Source organism: Vulpes vulpes, chromosome 1, assembly GCF_048418805.1.
Source record: "Vulpes vulpes isolate BD-2025 chromosome 1, VulVul3, whole genome shotgun sequence".
Classification (NCBI taxonomy): domain Eukaryota; kingdom Metazoa; phylum Chordata; class Mammalia; order Carnivora; family Canidae; genus Vulpes; species Vulpes vulpes.
In genome coordinates, this window is record NC_132780.1 from 3,056,559 (window position 1) to 3,072,786 (window position 16,228).

The 16,228-nt window shown below is 50.0% G+C and overlaps 1 protein-coding gene across 7 annotated transcripts in view; it reads right to left on the bottom strand.

The window, feature by feature from the left end:
- The window catches only part of LOC112928460 (uncharacterized), a 497,089-nt gene that overhangs the window by 411,178 nt on the left and 69,683 nt on the right, over window positions 1-16,228 (bottom strand). For 6 of the 7 annotated variants that reach the window (XR_012000051.1, XR_012000056.1, XR_012000053.1 and 3 more), the window contains one exon: window positions 3,714-3,834. The gene's annotated coding sequence lies outside the window, so the exon portion shown is untranslated. Of the gene's footprint in view, window positions 1-3,713; window positions 3,835-5,166; window positions 5,373-16,228 lie in introns of those variants that run through there. The other variant, XM_072750191.1, reaches the window with a different exon arrangement.

Consider the following 16,228-nt stretch of genomic DNA (forward strand, 5'->3'; position numbering starts at 1 on the left):
GCATCATTTTCTAATTCTGCATTTTCTATTTCTGCAACACCCTGCTCCCTGCCAGAGATGGCTCTGGCTACACCCTCCCCTATCCCCACCCGGGGACGCCAGCCCGGGGGGCAAAGCCGAGGACCTGGCCCTCCGCCCCCAGGCTGCTCAGTGTCATCCAGGTGAGTCGCACCTGTGCCTTTCCCGCCAGCCGGGCCTGCTCCCTCACGTCTAGGGGACCCGTCTGGGCACCCTGCTCTTCACCACTGTGACTTCAACTTCTCGTCATAAAACGAAATGATTCTGCTGTTTATGCTGTTAGCTACATTTATCTTTAAGAGCAAGATGTTGAGTTTAGTTTTAATGATGAAAAAAGCCTTTCAAAGGATAACTCATTGGAACTCATTATGTACTATAAAGGCCACTATTTAAAGATTCAGTAATTCCAGTGATGATCTTTTTAAAGCAGATTTATAGCAGAAAATAGTTAGATTCTTTGACTTCGGTTATAATTTTCCATTTTGTAATTTAATACTCCTTTAGTTTATATTTGCACATTAAAAATATAGCATCTAAAAGTCCATCATTAAATACTTTTAATAAGTGCAATAAATAAGTTTTACAGTGTGCATAAATCTAAAAACAAAACCCAACATAAATTGTTAATCTTACACTTTTTCTCATTAATTGCAATACATAAACATATGTTTTATACAAAGATATTTGCTACAAAATAAGTATAATAAATACAGTTTACCACATGTATTAATCTTAATAGTTACAAGCTGTTAATCTTATATATTAGGTAATAATTTGCAATAAATAATTGTTTATTATCTTGATGTTTGCTTGTCTTGGGTTTTAGCAATATGCAATAAAGAAATGCAATTTTGAATAATTTGATTGTAAGACTGCTGGGGAAATACTGTATGTTATAATTAGCTGAGAGAGGTTTCTGTTCACAAGAAGAATCACAGAGACGGGGAGAAATCGCCAACCCATACGTTAGCGAGTCCATAAATAATTTTAAAAGTTGAGTTTGGTTTCAAATAATACACATTTTTAAACTTAAAGGCAAAAGCAATTAGTGCGACACGTCCAGTCCTTGAGTGCCTTCATCCTCACACAGTCAAAGGAGACAAAGAGAGCGGGAAGCCCGTGGAACCTGCCCAGGTCTTGGGATGGGAATGGCTGCCCGAGGTGGGAGGAGTGGACAGGCTGCCCCACCGGCCGGGGCCTCCCCTCGGCCCGCAACCGCGCCCTCCGCAACCCGCAGCAGGAGCGTGTGCGCACACAGCACCCTCCGCACCCGACCCCCGGCCGACACCCGCTCCATTCCGCGGGAGCCCCGCGTGCTATTTTTCAGGGAGGGGTTGTCACCTTTACTGAACTTAATAAAAACTGTTAATCTTATATGTAAAGGTAATAATTTGTCATAAATAATTGTTCATTATCTGGGTATTTGCTTGTCTTGGAGTTTAGCAATATGCAATAAAGCAGTGCAATTTTGAGTAATTTGATTGTAAGACTGCTGGGGAAATGCGGTGGATTGTAATGAGCTGAGGAAGGGTCCTGTGGGCGAGAGCCACTGAGACGGGACCAGACCACCGGCTTCGGGCAAATGTCAAGCCGGCGACCTCGCTGCTGATGACACGGGGTCTTCAAATATTCACTGCAAAGCAGAGAGCCCACCAGCTCTCTGTCCTCAGGAACCCCGCCCTGGCTGAATTAGGACTTGGTCCCTGAGTGATGCTTGAGGTGGTCCCCAGGGTCCTACGGTGGGCGTGGGAAATGCAGGTGCAGAGGCCGGTGGGGGGGGCGGGGTTCCTGGCCGAGGCTCCACGAGGTCCCTAGGCCGACCGCTGGCATCAGAGAGCGAGCACCCTGTGCGCTTTGTCTTCGTGGGATCCCAAGGGCACAGTCACTTTAGGAAAACCTGCCCCAGCCGAGGAAAGAAAGGAAGGAGCGAGGGGGCAAGAAAGAGGGGAAGGTGGAGGGAGGAAGAGAGAGTGGGAGAAGGAAGGAGGGAAAGGAGAGAGGGAGGGAGGGAGGGAGAGAAGAGAAAGAGAAAAGGAAAGGAAAGGAAAGGAAAGAAAGACAAAGAGAGAAAGAAAAAGAAAGAAAGAAAGAAAGAAAGAGAAAAAAGAAAGAAAGAAAGAAAGAAAGAAAGAAAGAAAGAAAGAAAGAAAAGGAAAGAAAGAAAGAAAAGGAAAGAAAGAAGAGAAAAGAAAAGGAAAAGAAAAGAAAAGAAAAAAAGGAAAGCCAAGAAGGAACCAGGACAGCCGCGGGGATCCGTGATCCCCCGACCACTCCTCCCACCGCACCTGCTCCCACCGCACCTGCTCCGGCCCCACAGGCTGCCGAGCGTCAAGTGATAGGAAGGTGCCCGCACGGAGGCGCCCTGGCCGTGTGCTCCCGGGGCTTTAGCATCTCCCACTTCCCCGCTTCCGGCGCTGCGGGCCGCTCACGCAGCCGGCCCGGCCTCCCCGTCTCACACGCAGCCCTGAGGCTTCCCCTGCCGTGGGAGCCTCTGGCACCTCCCTGCCCCGCGCACACCCTGGGAGGGCGCCCTTCACGGGGGCAACGGAACAGCTCAGCACGTGGCCGCTCCCACCGAGGGGCTGGCTTCAGGCAGAGCTGGTTCCAGGTTCCCGGGAGCAGGTTCCATGAGCCCAAGGTCCCAGGGGTCTGAAGACAGCAAGGGCCCAGGGGTCACAGTGAGCAGCTCCCCTCCCAACACCCTGCTCCCTGCCAGGCTGGACAGGGACGGAAGCCATCACACATGCGTGTGCACACGCACGCACACACACACACATGCCCCGAGGCAGGCATCTCCATCAAAGCCCTCTGCCCAGGCTCACCAACCCCCCAACCCTGAACGTGAGACAATAGGACACTAGGTCTCAGGATGCTGCTAGGCCCCAGGAGGAGGCACCTGCCGACGCCCCCCCAGCACCCCCCTCCCAAACCCTGACATTGAGGAGGCCTCCCGGAGTTCACCAGGGGCCAGCAGAGCCCCGCCCCAGCTCATCCAGGGGAAGAAATTTTAGGACATCGCCGGGTTCTCCGGGAACCCTGGCTAATCCAGACTCGGGGTGAGGGGTCCAGCGGGAAAGGGGGACCGCTCTCATGCGAGAGCCCCAAGGTGGGGGGGACCGCACGCTCTTGTCAGGCTCAAGGGGAAGGGGATGACGGCTGCAGAAAGTCTGCAACTGCCACAAAAAAAAAAAGCAGCAGCAGGAATGAGGAACACTGTAGAGCCACGCGGGCAGACGGCAGCGCGCCCTGGGCCCGGCCCGGAGATGCGAACAGCAAGCCGGGTCCCTGGGCGGCGAGGGGCAACTGCGGAAATCTCGCAGCCAGATGAAGCTCATAAATTTCCCCTATGAACAATTGTTTTCATTTCCCTCCCATGCCACTAGATATTATAAGTGGAAAGCAAAACACAAGTAAATATGTTCATTCCACTCTCGTGATCAGTGATAAACGGGAGACTGCAGAGGCTGGCAAAGGTCAGCGGGCCGCGGGCGGCGGGTCTGCGAGCGGACACTGCCACCCTCCGGCCGCGCGCGGGACTGCACCGGCCGGCACCGCCCGGCCCGCAGGCCCACCTCCCGCCGGGCCCAGGTCCAGGGCATCCTGACACTCAACCTGCGGGAAGGCGAGAAACTGCAGGAGGAAGCCTCAAATTTCAAAGCACCATCCCTCATCCCCCCCCTTGCTGATGCTCCTACCTACAATCGAGCGCATCTTTCCGGGCTCATCCTCTGAGCTGCATCTTTCCGGGCTCATCCTCTGAGCTGCATCTTTCCGGGCTCATCCTCTGCGCTCTCTACCAGGCGTACAGAGCTACGCCTGCCAAAAAAAGGGAAAAAAAGATAAAAATGTCCGTGCAACACGTTCACTCGCGATTTTCCACGCGGCGTTCAAGCTGAGCTGATTTCCAGGAGTATCTTTTTAAGGGCTGCCTAATAGTTCAGCTTGTGGCTGTCTCGGAAGTTATTTATCCACCACCCTCCTGCCCCCCCCAAACCCCCAGTTACTGTTCATTTTAAGTGTTTCTAACGTTTGGACCGTTCCAGGTTCAACCTTGTAGCTGAAAGCTTTTACACACAAACTCGTGTTCACGTTGTTTAGGCCACTAGAGGTGGATTACTAAGAAAATAGTTTTAAGGCTCTTGATGACATTACTCTTTTCTAGGCGTGTAATGCCCATATGAAGAATATTACAAGAAATGACGGGTGGACACAAAACAGTTCAAACGAATAACGGAAGCAGATGCACTGGGTCTCGGGCAGGAAGGCTCTGCACCGTCAACACGTCAGTCTTCTCCCATCTAATCTTTCAACCAAATGCAACTCCAAAAAAAAAAAAAAAATTCCTTCAAAGCTTTGTTCATGTTTTGTTAGACTGAATGCAAATTCTACTTGAAAGTATAAATATCTTTTTTTATTTTTATTTTATTTTTTAATAATAAATTTATTTTTTATTGGATAAATATGTTTTTTTTAAAAAATAGCCAAGGAATATTTTCATTGAAAAAGGAAAAGAGAGGAAAATGCGATTTGTTCAACCAGATATTAAAACATATTGCAGGGCAGCCCGGGGGGCTCAGCAGTTTAGCGCCGCCTTCGGCCCAGGGCGTGATCCTGGAAACCCGGGATCGAGTCCCACGTCGGGCTCCCTGCATGGAGCCTGCTTCTCCCTCTGCCTGTGTCTCTGCCTCTCTATCTCTCTCTCTCTGTCTCTCATGAATAAATAAATAAATAAATAAATAAATAAATAAATAAATAAATAAATAAATAAATATCTAAAATATATATATATTTTTATGAGTGGTTAAGCATGCAACTCTTGATCTCAGTTCAGGTCCTTGATCTCAGGGTTCAAGCCCCATGCTGGGCTCCATACTGGGTGTGGAGCCTACAGTAAAAAAAAAAAAAAAAAAAAAGTGAAGCACAAAATAAAGAGTGCAGAAAGACCCAAATACGCATACATATCTATTTTTAATGCAAAGGCATTTCATATCAATGAGGGAAGGATGGCTAACCAATACTAATACAAGTACAATCTGCCACTCATCCGGAATATAAAATTAGTACCCTGCTTGATGCCACGTATTAGAGCAAATCTTACAGGAATTAAAGATTTGTATTTTTAAGTGAAATTTAAAAAGTAGCACCTACGTAAATTGTAATGGGGAAGCTTTTCCTAAATCCAATTCCAAGGGCAGGACCTAGAGAGGGGAAAAAGCTAAATTTGAATTGTACAAATTTAAAATATCCACATGTGAAAAATACGATTTTGCAACTGAGAAGTAAACCAAAACCAGGGGGGGAAATTTAATACATATAATAGGAGGTTAATTCCCCTACTGTAAAAAAGCTTTCTAGCAAACGAATAACGAAAATCTATCTTAACAGGAAAAACTGTTACTGAGGACCTGACCAGCAATTCACAAGAGAATAGAATACTTTTTAAAGATTTATTTTTTATTTATTTATGATAGACACAGAGAGAGAGAGAGATGCAGAGACACAGGCAGAGGGAGAAGCAGGCTCCATGCCGGGAGCCCGACGTGGGACTCGATCCCGGGACTCCAGGATCGCACCCTGGGCCAAAGGCAGGCGCGAAACCACTGCGCCACCCAGGGATCCCCAATTCACAAAAGAATAAATACAAATAACAAATAAGCCTATAAAAGACGCCGGACCTTATTAGTCATCAAAGACATGCAAATTTAAACAAAAACGAGATCATTTGGGTGCCTGTATTGGTAAAGATAGAAACGATGATAATAGAGAGTGTTGTCAAGGGCAATGAAATGAACCCCTTTGACACCCCCGGTGACAGGGTAAGTTGGGTAACCTTTATGCGGGGTAATTTGGTAATAGTATCAAAATCCTTAAAAATGCACGACCCAAAGATTCTAGTTCCAAAGGAATCACTCACGGATGTGTATAAAGATTTAGCTCAGGTTGTTCATTGCTTTTGGAAACAAATCCTATGTCCAACAATAGAAAGTGAACAGAGAGTAGATGTGCATGTACATCCATAAAAATTCTCCATCCAACAGAGTCCTCAAGAGTAATGCTACAGAAACGTACTTATTAACATTTAAGGATTTATCATAATACACCGTTAAGTAGTAAAAAAGGCAAATTACAAACAACGTAACTGTGCTTTCCGCCTGCACAGGAAAAAAAAAAAGCGCAAGGGTACACCTCCAAATAATAATAGCGTGCGAGGTTATAAGTAATCTTTAATATTCTTTTTGCTGATTGGTATTTTCCAACTTTCTACATTTAATGATTTCTTATCAATTGTTAATGAGAAAATTCGTTTTTAGTGGTTTCCTAGAAATGTGCTGATTATCATTCCCGCCAGCAGTGCATGATGTGTTTGTGGGTATATTCGTGGAATATGCTCGGAACACATACTCAGGCGAGGGCACATTCTAGAAGCTAAGCCACACGCATAAACGCCCATGGAGCTCCAGGTTAGAGAGACGGAGAACAGGGCGAGGAAGCAGGGCTGGGATGACACACGGGCCTGGTCCTCCTCCCCAGCGGAGAAGGAGAGCCAGGGGAGGGATGCGGGGAGGGCCGCTCTGAGGAGGTGAGCAAAGGACAGAAACCTGAGTGGGGGGATCCCTGGGTGGCGCAGCGGTTTGGCGCCTGCCTTTGGCCCAGGGCACAATCCTGGAGACCCGGGATCGAATCCCACGTCAGGCTCCCGGTGCATGGAGCCTGCTTCTTCCTCTGCCTGTGTCTCTGCCTCTCTCTCTGTGACTATCATAAATAAATAAATAAAAATTAAAAAAAAGAAACCTGAGTGGGCTGAGGGACGCTGAGCTGGGGGCATGAGTGGAAGCATGCCGGAGAACCTTCTGGGCCACGGAAGACAGTTTGGATTCTCCCCTGGGTATAACTGTGATGGGACCGGTGGAGGATTTTGTGCAGAAGGATGCGATCGGATTTCGTTTCCCCAGACCTCGCGACTCTGGGTAGGGTCCGGAGGTCACTGCAGATGCTGGGCCTGAACTGGGGTGGCCTTGGAGTGGCCTCGCTCCTGAGAAGCTGCCAGGATAGGCCACCACACTTGCTAATTGTGTAAGCAACCACGAGAGCATCTTGGGGTTGGATTTTGTGTTTCTCCTCGGGGCCCCTAGACAACAAGGATGCTCGGGCAGTTGGTCCCTCCGTAGATCTGGACATTTCTGAAGAGAACCAGGCCAAGGGGGTTGACCAAAGCTACATCATCCGCCACCCCTCCCCAGGCCAGAAATCATCCTATAAATGGGCCTTGGGCTCAACCTAAATGTTGACCAGTTGGTAGCTAAGCCAAGAAAGGGGGACATGAATTGTTGACCCATTGAATCATCTACCCCTTACTTTGTGTCCATCGCCCACCACACGGGCCAGCATAGAAATCACACTTTCCCCGAAATATGAATCGAAAGTTTTCCTGCATCCAATGCCTCATGTGATGGAAGGAGGAATATATGTGCTCTTACGCCTCTTTTCAGGGTGCGGAGATCCCTAATGGTTTGCCGTGACTTCTTTCCTCCCGAGCTCCGGTGGGAGCCCACTGTATTCGTACGAGGGAGGGGATTCTGTGGTTTCCCTGGTAAATATTTTAAAAGTCGTTATCATCATTTGTAGGATATGAATGCATAGAAATTTTTGCTCAAAATTATTCTTCTAAACCGAGGTGCGTGTTCACGACCTTCCCCAGTGGGAGGAGGCCGCTGCCTCTCCTGGTGCCGTGCTCCCATTTTCTCTGCGTGCTGCTTCCCCGGGCCCTGAAGAGCTCTGTGCTACCTTGCTTGGGAAAGCTGTTCCTTTGTACCCAGAAAGTCCCCTTGGGGTGTTGGAGGATATGAGAGCCGCAAGCTGGGGCCTAGGGCCGCTGTGAGGTCAGTCCTGGGCTTTCCTAGGGGTCAGACACAAGGATCCATCACCTCTGTACAAATAGATCAGAGATGAATTCGTGATTTCCACCGTCCTCGCCCAAAGCTAGGCCCGGCTGCTCATCGCGTCCCTGGAGGACCATGCGCTCGGGAGGGGGGGTTAGAGGGGTTCTTCTGTGCGAGACAGCTCGGGAGCTCAGTCGGCCTCCAAAATGCCCAGGGACAACCTGGTTTAGTAGATGTGACGGCAGCAGAGAGGAGGTACCTGCGTGGCTGCAGGGACGAGGACTCCAGGGTGCGGCCCTCTCAGCCTACTGAGCCTCCATCGGTCCCAAGTAAGATGCATGATAAGAAAAGGGCGCCCCCAAAAGAGTCCTCTGGGCACAGCGCCTCCGTCAAAGCTCCCTGGGGACCCTCCGGGAGGCCTCCACACCCGCCTGCCTGCTTCAGCGAAGGGAGGAGCGAGCAGACCCCCGCGGCCGCCTCCCTCTGCGCAGGCCGCACCGGGCCGCATGGGCGACAGGGAGTGGGATGACGTGGAGTCGCAACCCACTGGCTTCCCTGCCGTTGCGGGGTTTTGGAAGCTCTTTTGGACAGCAAGCGAGAGAGCAGAGGCAGGCTTCCCGCGGAGCAGGGAGTCCCAGGCGGGGTGCGACCCCAGGACGCCGGGATCGCCACCCAAGCCATAGGCGGACACCTCACCCCTCAAGTGCCTGTGGCCCCCCAGGTTGGACCCCAAGGCAGCATGGTCCTTCCGGGGCCTTCAGTCTCACCGTTGGGGAGCAGGAGTCACCTTCCAGAAGACACGTGACCACTGTCCTCGCAGGCGGGCTGGCCGGGGACACCGTGGCCCCCTGGGCTGCGGGGTGACCCAGCCGAAGTCGGGGCTCTGTCTGCCTGTCTGGGAGCTGGTGGCTTGTCCCCCGGCCCGGGGGAGCAGGCCCTGCATTTCTGCCTCTTCACCCCACGGGGGTCCGATTCAAGAGCGGCCTTAGAGACAGGGGCTCATTGCAGACTCGCTGACCCGGATGGTGCCTAACGGCCCAGGGGAGCTGGCTTGGCACCCCCAGGTCGCTTCTCGGTAATAAAGAGCTTGAGAAGCACAGAGCCGGGCCTCCTTGGGGGCCGGAGCCACCCTGGGGGTGCAGCCCTCTGACCCGCCGGCTGCACTCACCGGCCGCCGCCTTCTGTCTCCCGCCTCTGGAGACCAGGGCTCGCAGCAGGCCGCAGACGGAAGTGACAGGCCATCCTGCTGGGGGGGGTGGTCACTAGGTCTGGGGGTTCATCTCCCCACCCACACGGCTCCCGCCTCACATGGAACACACCAGGCCCTCCTCCTGATCGACAACTGGGCGAGCGCCCTGTCCCCTCTCTCCAGAAATTTCTCCCCGGTTATAGTCATGCCCTGGGTTGCGGATCGTCACCCGCCCCCCCTTCCTCAGGGGCACCTCTTCCACCCTGCTGCCCCCAGACCCTAGTCTCCCGCCTCGCAGGGACAAGTCCAGGGTGGGGAAACTGAGGCACTCACCTCGAAATTTGAGGCACCCAAAAATACTCAACAGTCAAGGGAAATGCAATATTTTTAAAAGTCACAATGGATGGGGGAAAAAATTCATCTGCACAAGAAATCTCAAAGTTTTCAATAAAGACAGGGTCTGAGCCGGTGCAGCACACCCCTGCACCTGCTGCCTACTGCCCCCACCCCCCGCCCCTTCACACAGCCCAGCATCCCCATGGCACTCACCACGGCTGTGACCGCTTATCCGCTGGGGTGGTGGCTGCATTAGTCCCTGTCCCCGCAAGGGCAAGGGCAAGTGCTTCTCCAGCCCTCGCGCACCCGGCGTCGGGGAAGAGGTGCCCAGGAACCCCGGAACGAGCATCGCAGGTGGGGCGCGGCCCTGGAAGCTGTGCCGGGAGGCCCGAGGCTCCCCAGCCTGTCCCCCTGCCCCCGGTCCCGCCGGACCGGCCACTGCGGCCCAGCAAGCCCCCTCTCCTCAAAGGCAGGAGCCCTTGGCTGTCATTTGCTCAACAACATCCTAAACACAGAGCTGATGGGATGGATGAAGCGAAGGCTGGGAAAGCAATCAGGCAAATCCAGGGAAAATGCGTGACGGGTGTCCCGTGGGTCCTGAGCCTTTTCTCCACCTTTCCCGAGGACCACCGCCACCGCATGGCCGTGGGAGGGTGCGTCCTGCCGCTGGGGAGCCAGACTGGGCCCTCCCAAGGCACTCCCCCTCTGTCCGCGTCTTCACAGACAACGTTTCTATTTTGACCAAGGGCCATTTGAGGCTGGCCTGGAATCACAGTGCATAGGTTTGCCTGAAACAGGCTAACATCCAGACAACTGCTACATAAAAAATCCCCAAATAACCATGCTCTATTTTTGCATTTTTACAAGTTTCTCTGAAAGGAAAAAGGGGGAAAAAGAAAAAGAGAGATTAAGAAACACAGACTTTTTCCGTGTTCCTACCTGATGTCCCAGGTGCAAGAGACACAGGAGGTGGGGGAGGAGGGGGGCAAGGGGGAGTCCCACCCGGGCAGCCTGGGAAGGCGAGCGCCCCGGCCCACTGACACTGCTGCTCTGCAGGTGGCCGCTGCCACCCAGCCGGCCGCATGCACCTGCCTCTGCCCCTGGTCCACAGGAGCGGCTGTGCTTTTCTGCCTCGGAGGACGGAAAAGGGGAGAAGCACCTCAATTTTCACCATCCACACACCCCTGGCTCCTGGAAAGGTGCCCAGCTAGAGAGGTGCCCATGCGCAGCCCCTGATGCCAGCAGCCCAGCCCTGCTGGCTTCTGGGGACCCAAGCCAAGCCGGAAAGCAGCCTGGTTCATTGTTGAGCGGGGGACGGATGCAGGAGGGAGAAGCAACAACGCTGTTGTGCGGTTGTGATTCTTTGTTGAAGACTCACAAGCCCTGCCAAAGGGTCAGTCTCCCTTTCAGAAAGGACGCTGGGTCGCTAGGTACGATTTTCCTCCTGGAAGCCTCATAAATCCCCACGTCTCCTCGATATACAATTCAAAAAAGGCCTCAAAATTGCCATCGCTGTCATGCTAAGCACTGGAAAGTTCTGCTTGACCTTTTATTAACATTTTTCTAAACCAATATGTTTTTTTTTTTTGCTACAAGCACCCTGAGGAATTATGAAAAATACTTTTTTCTGTAGTTTATCCCATATGCACTTAATAGGCTCACAAATATAATACCATTATAAAAAAGAAAAACTGCCAACTCTGCTAAAAAAATTGTCATAACACTAAATTATTATATAAATATAAAAGGAGTGTGTCTGTAAAATATTCACTCAATGAACATCCCAAGGTGATGGTTTTGCTATGTTGTTTTTATTCCTGAGAGATCCATAATGCATTTGGATATGCCACATGTCACCACATGAATCAGGCAGTTAATGCATGTGCTTTTTAGAAGCAGGGATGTCTTCCCAATAGAATGTGCTATAAAAAAATGTAGAGATCCGGCTGCTTTGTCTGATAGGCATAATTTAATGTCTTGCTTATAATACTGCATCTTAAGGAAAAATACACACTGTCCTACGTAGTTATTTACAATATATTGCTAAGTCTATGCAAATATGTTTCCCCGAGCCTGGGATTATATAACAAAGGTCAACAATGTTTGAAATATTTTGAAGCATATTCCCAATATGCTTAGTGTATGGTGCTAATGTCCAATATATGCACATATATCTTAATATATTTCCAGATATTTCTGTTCATTGTTCTCTGCATAGCTTCCCACAGAATACTATTAGAGGAGTGTTTTCTTCTGAAGAGAGCCAAACATTGCCTATCCATCTTGGGAAAATTTATTAAGGTGGCTAATTATGAGGTCCTTACTACTGCATCAGCATGGGGGTTGCTCAGGGCCACGGCAGAAGAGGGAGAGACGGAAGCCGGGTCGGTAACGCCGAAACCAGAGACCCAACATACGCAAGAAGCCAACGCACACCTATGTGATCTTATTTTTCTGTCACAGGTTTCCGAGGCAGGCAATTAAACTCAGGCATTACACACGCGCACACGCGCACACGCGCACGCACACACGGGTCCGTGACTGGCACGCAGAAAAACAAAGATGACGAGCCACACATTTTACTCCTCACTTCCAAATACTGCCAATCCTGTCCTTATTTTTCTGAGGGCACTTTGGTGATCACATGTCACTCAGGTCACTTTCTCAGGGAAAGAAGGTTTGGCTGGTTACACGGGATGAAGGGAAAAGGGTCCTAAACACCAGACCTCCAGCATCCAAGCCTGCCCGGAAGAGAATGGAAAAGAGCCACCGTTGATATCAAAGGGATCTGAGATCCGAGGCCTCGACGTCATCTTTTATTCCAAACCGCTCTGTTCCCTTATCGTTCTCTACTTATTGGGTTGGATCAAATTAAAGGAGACTACACAGTCCACCCAGATGCCAAAACAAGCAGCTGATGCCATTAAAGAAGAGGGCCCTTCTAGAAAGAGATGCTCATCCCCAGCGTGTGGACCAAGTCGGACTGGTCAGCCAGCTCTCCATTTCCACGCTGTTGCGACACTGCGTTGCCATCACCGGCTCTGGGCCGTATCACTCCAGAGGTCACTCTGCCAGCTTCAGGCCCCACTGGTCTTTAGGGTCCTCAAAAACCCCAACCCCTTCCCACCAATCCACTTTTAAGGCACCAGAAACATCACCCACTTTCAAGGACTATGAACTTTGTCTAGATATCTAGATCAGCATCTTTCTTTTTTTAAGAGAGGGAGGTGGGGAGAGAGGTAGGAGAGGGAGAGAGAGAGAATCTTCGGCAGGCTCCATGCCCAACGCCCAACACCCAATGCAGAGCCTGATGCAGGGCTCCATCTCGACCCTGAGATCGTGACCTGAGCCAAAGTCAAGGGTCGGACACTTAATGGACTGAGCCACCCGCAGTGCCCTTAGGTCAGCACCTTTGATTAGAGTCTTTTCTATATTATCAATCCAGCCAATCACATGGACATCTGATGAGGCCTCTGAAAAAAAAGGGCCAAAGCCATGAAATCAGCTTTTTTTTTTTTTTTTGTCAACCAATGCTTTGCATCCCCATCGCCAGAAGAAATGACTTCTCCAGAGCCACCCTAAATACAGACTTCCCATAGGAGAGCAGCCAAAGACACAGGATGCAGGTGTCCTCATGAAAAGGCACACTCTCTTTTTTCTCCAGAAGGGAACTTCATTACCAGCCTTATTTCAAATGCCTTTCTTGTTTGACTGTCTGTGGGGTCTTCTGAACCCCAGTGGACCCCCCATGTGTGGGGAAGTCAGGAAGGCAGGACAACACACCTACACGTGTGGACTCAAGGCAGCCCCTATTCCCCGCTAAGCCACACACTCGCTTTCACGGAGCATTCCAGAAGGTTTTTTTCACGAAGGCAGGCCCAGAGAGCCATGAGCATCTTTGTTCTCCCACTGGAAATTCGACTGTATATAAGGAAGAGCAAATGTTAAATCATTTAAAGAGAGCTATTTTTCATAGTTTCCAGTACATAAATGGGTTTCAGTACATGTTATTGTAAAATAGTGTTTCTACTTACGTTCTTATACATCTGTTGTTGTGTTTACTCATCTTCTAGTTCTGACTTTTAGAAATAGCAATAAATCTATTTTTTAATCCCCTCTCCTGATGACTGATTATTCATCGCTAAAAGGGATGGAGGGAGGTCCACGTGAGGAGTGACCCACTCTCTAGAGCAAGCTCCACTCTCACAAGATAAACAGGGTCCAGGGAGATTCCTCTTCTGTCCCGGGTAGTTTATGCAAACTAAATAAGAGTTGGTGGCAGCTCAAATAAATATAAATTACCCTCCAGTGGAAAACCCAACCACTTGTTACAGTCAATTTCAGCAAGGAGGAGCCAATGGTGACATCCACACAAACAATACAATTCATTTTTATACCACATCCCTAATATGAAGATCACAAATGGCTTCGTGGAGTCAGTCATCACTGAGCTAAACCCAAGAGGATGTGCAGGTAGACGGAAGAGGAAGAGGAGCCTCCACTTCTGGGTCCTGGAAAGAGGGGAGAAGTTGCCAACGCAAGTCCCTGGAGGGAGGTGTAAGCCAGGATAGGATGGGTTTGTGCTCCTCTAACAAACAATCCCAGAATCTCAGTGGCTTAACAACAACTGGGTTTTCCTGCTCTCCACTGAGAGTCTGGGAGGCTCCTAGGACAGCTGCATTACATTCCACGTGACTCAGTGGTCCAGGCTGTATTGATCTTGTGGCTCCTGCAGCCCAGCATGAGGCCTGTATGAGCAGAGGAAGCCAGAGAGCCAGAGGGCCATAGTGAGCCACACACAGGCTCTTCTATGCTTTCACGGGGAAACAGCCCTCCGGCCAAGCAGGAGATACACCCTCTGGGTTTGCAAGGACGCTGGGAAATTTGGGAGAACAGAAGGGAGTATTTGGTGGACGTCGGTATCTCTACCACCGCTAGCAAATGATTTCACAGAGAATCAATCATCGTAGAAGGAAGACAGTTCCTAAGCAGAGCATATCATGAAGGACATTCCAAGCACTTTTTCTAAAAAATCTGTTTTTTCCCTTTGTCTCCGACTAAACTGTGCTTGGTTTAGCTGGATTCCTTGGGCTGAGAGATTCCTTATTTATAAAATGGGGGTAACGATGCCAGTCTAATAGGCTATTCTAAAGATCTATGACTTCATGAATTTTTTTAATTTTATTTATTTATTTGAGAGAGAGAAAGAGTACAAACAGGGGGAGGGGCAGAGGGAGAAGCAGACTCCCTGCTGAGCGCAGAGGGGGCACCACGGGGTTTGATCCCAGGACCCTGAGATCATGGCCTGAGCTGACGTCAGGCACTTAACTGACTGAGCCACCCAGGGACCCCTAAGGCCTCATGAATTTTAAGTTATGCACTGTGAGTGCACCCATACAGGTTAGTAGAAACAACATCCGTAGCCCTTTGGTGAGCGTTTTGGCATGTCGGGCCATGCCCTGGTTCGATGACTAGAACCAAGGCACCGAGAGTGGTCACCAAATGGTGATACACAGTCAGTTCTATCTGCTGTTTAGCTGGTTGCTTTGGAAACCACATTGCTTTTAATGCCCTCTGTATTCCCATTTGCTTTCACACCTCCTCCCCCGGTCTTCTATATACAAGTTCCTACTGAAATTCAGAAATTCTGGGTTCCATATACTTGATCCCATAGCAGAATGCCTAGACTGCTGGCCAAAATTTTGCATTTTTTAATGAGTTCCAATACTTTCCCAGGATACCTTGCAGCTCAGATCCCCCGTTGGGTTCTTAGATTTGCCCTTAGCACATGGTTAATTTTGTTCGTTTTTCCCACACTGGCCAAGTTAATTCTAATGGGTACGTGAGAAGGACACGGGGCCCAGATATTTTTCCAAGAGTCCAATGTTGACTTTCTCAATGGGTTTTTTGGGAGTTTGTTTTTTGGTTAGCCATGAATTACAAACTATTTCTCCTACAAGTTTCTTGACACCATATCCTCTCTAGGTCACATCAGAAATGACCAATTGCAAACAAAACTAATGCAAGGAAAACGATGACATAGAACCTCTCTCACTGGTTCAGTGGAGACGGCACCGCATGGCACAGTGGAAGAATCTTGGCTTCAACCTTGGGGTCCAATCTTAACTCCACCATTTGCTAACTTGGTCTTGAGCAAATGGTGCCCTTTCTTTGGCCTCTCCTGGCAGGGGAGGATATGGGGAGGGTTCCACGGACAACACGCCAAAGACAATGGCTTGGTGTGTTTGGAGTGCTCAATGAAATCCAGTTCTCTTCCTCAAAATTCTGGTGACACACTCACCCCTGGACATCCAAAGTGCATAATGCCCCCGTGTGTCACGGGCACGCTGGTTCAGGGCATACGTGTGAATCGTCTCCTCTTTATACCTCTCTGCTGGTGAAACGGAGCCACTTCCAGAAACATGCCCTCGTGGCTTGAACTCTGACCCCAGCAGCACCCAATAGGCCCTCCCCATCCAACCATGGGTTTTCCTGCCCAACACTCCGAGTCGGAGTCTTGCCTTTGCTATTGTTGCCTCCTCCAACATCGCAGATCAGATTTTTATTGAAATCTGAATGGACCAGGATCCCTGGGTGGCTCACGGGTTGAGCACCTGCCCTCAGCCCAGAGTGTGATCCTGGGGTCCTGGGATCAAGTACCGCATCGGGCTCCCTACATGGAGCCTGCTTCTTCTCCCTCTGCCTGTGTCTCTGCCTGCCTCTCTCTCTCTCTCTCTCTCTCTCTCTCTCTCTCTCTTTGTCTCTCATGAATAAATAAATAAAATCTTTAAAAAAAAAAAAAAAG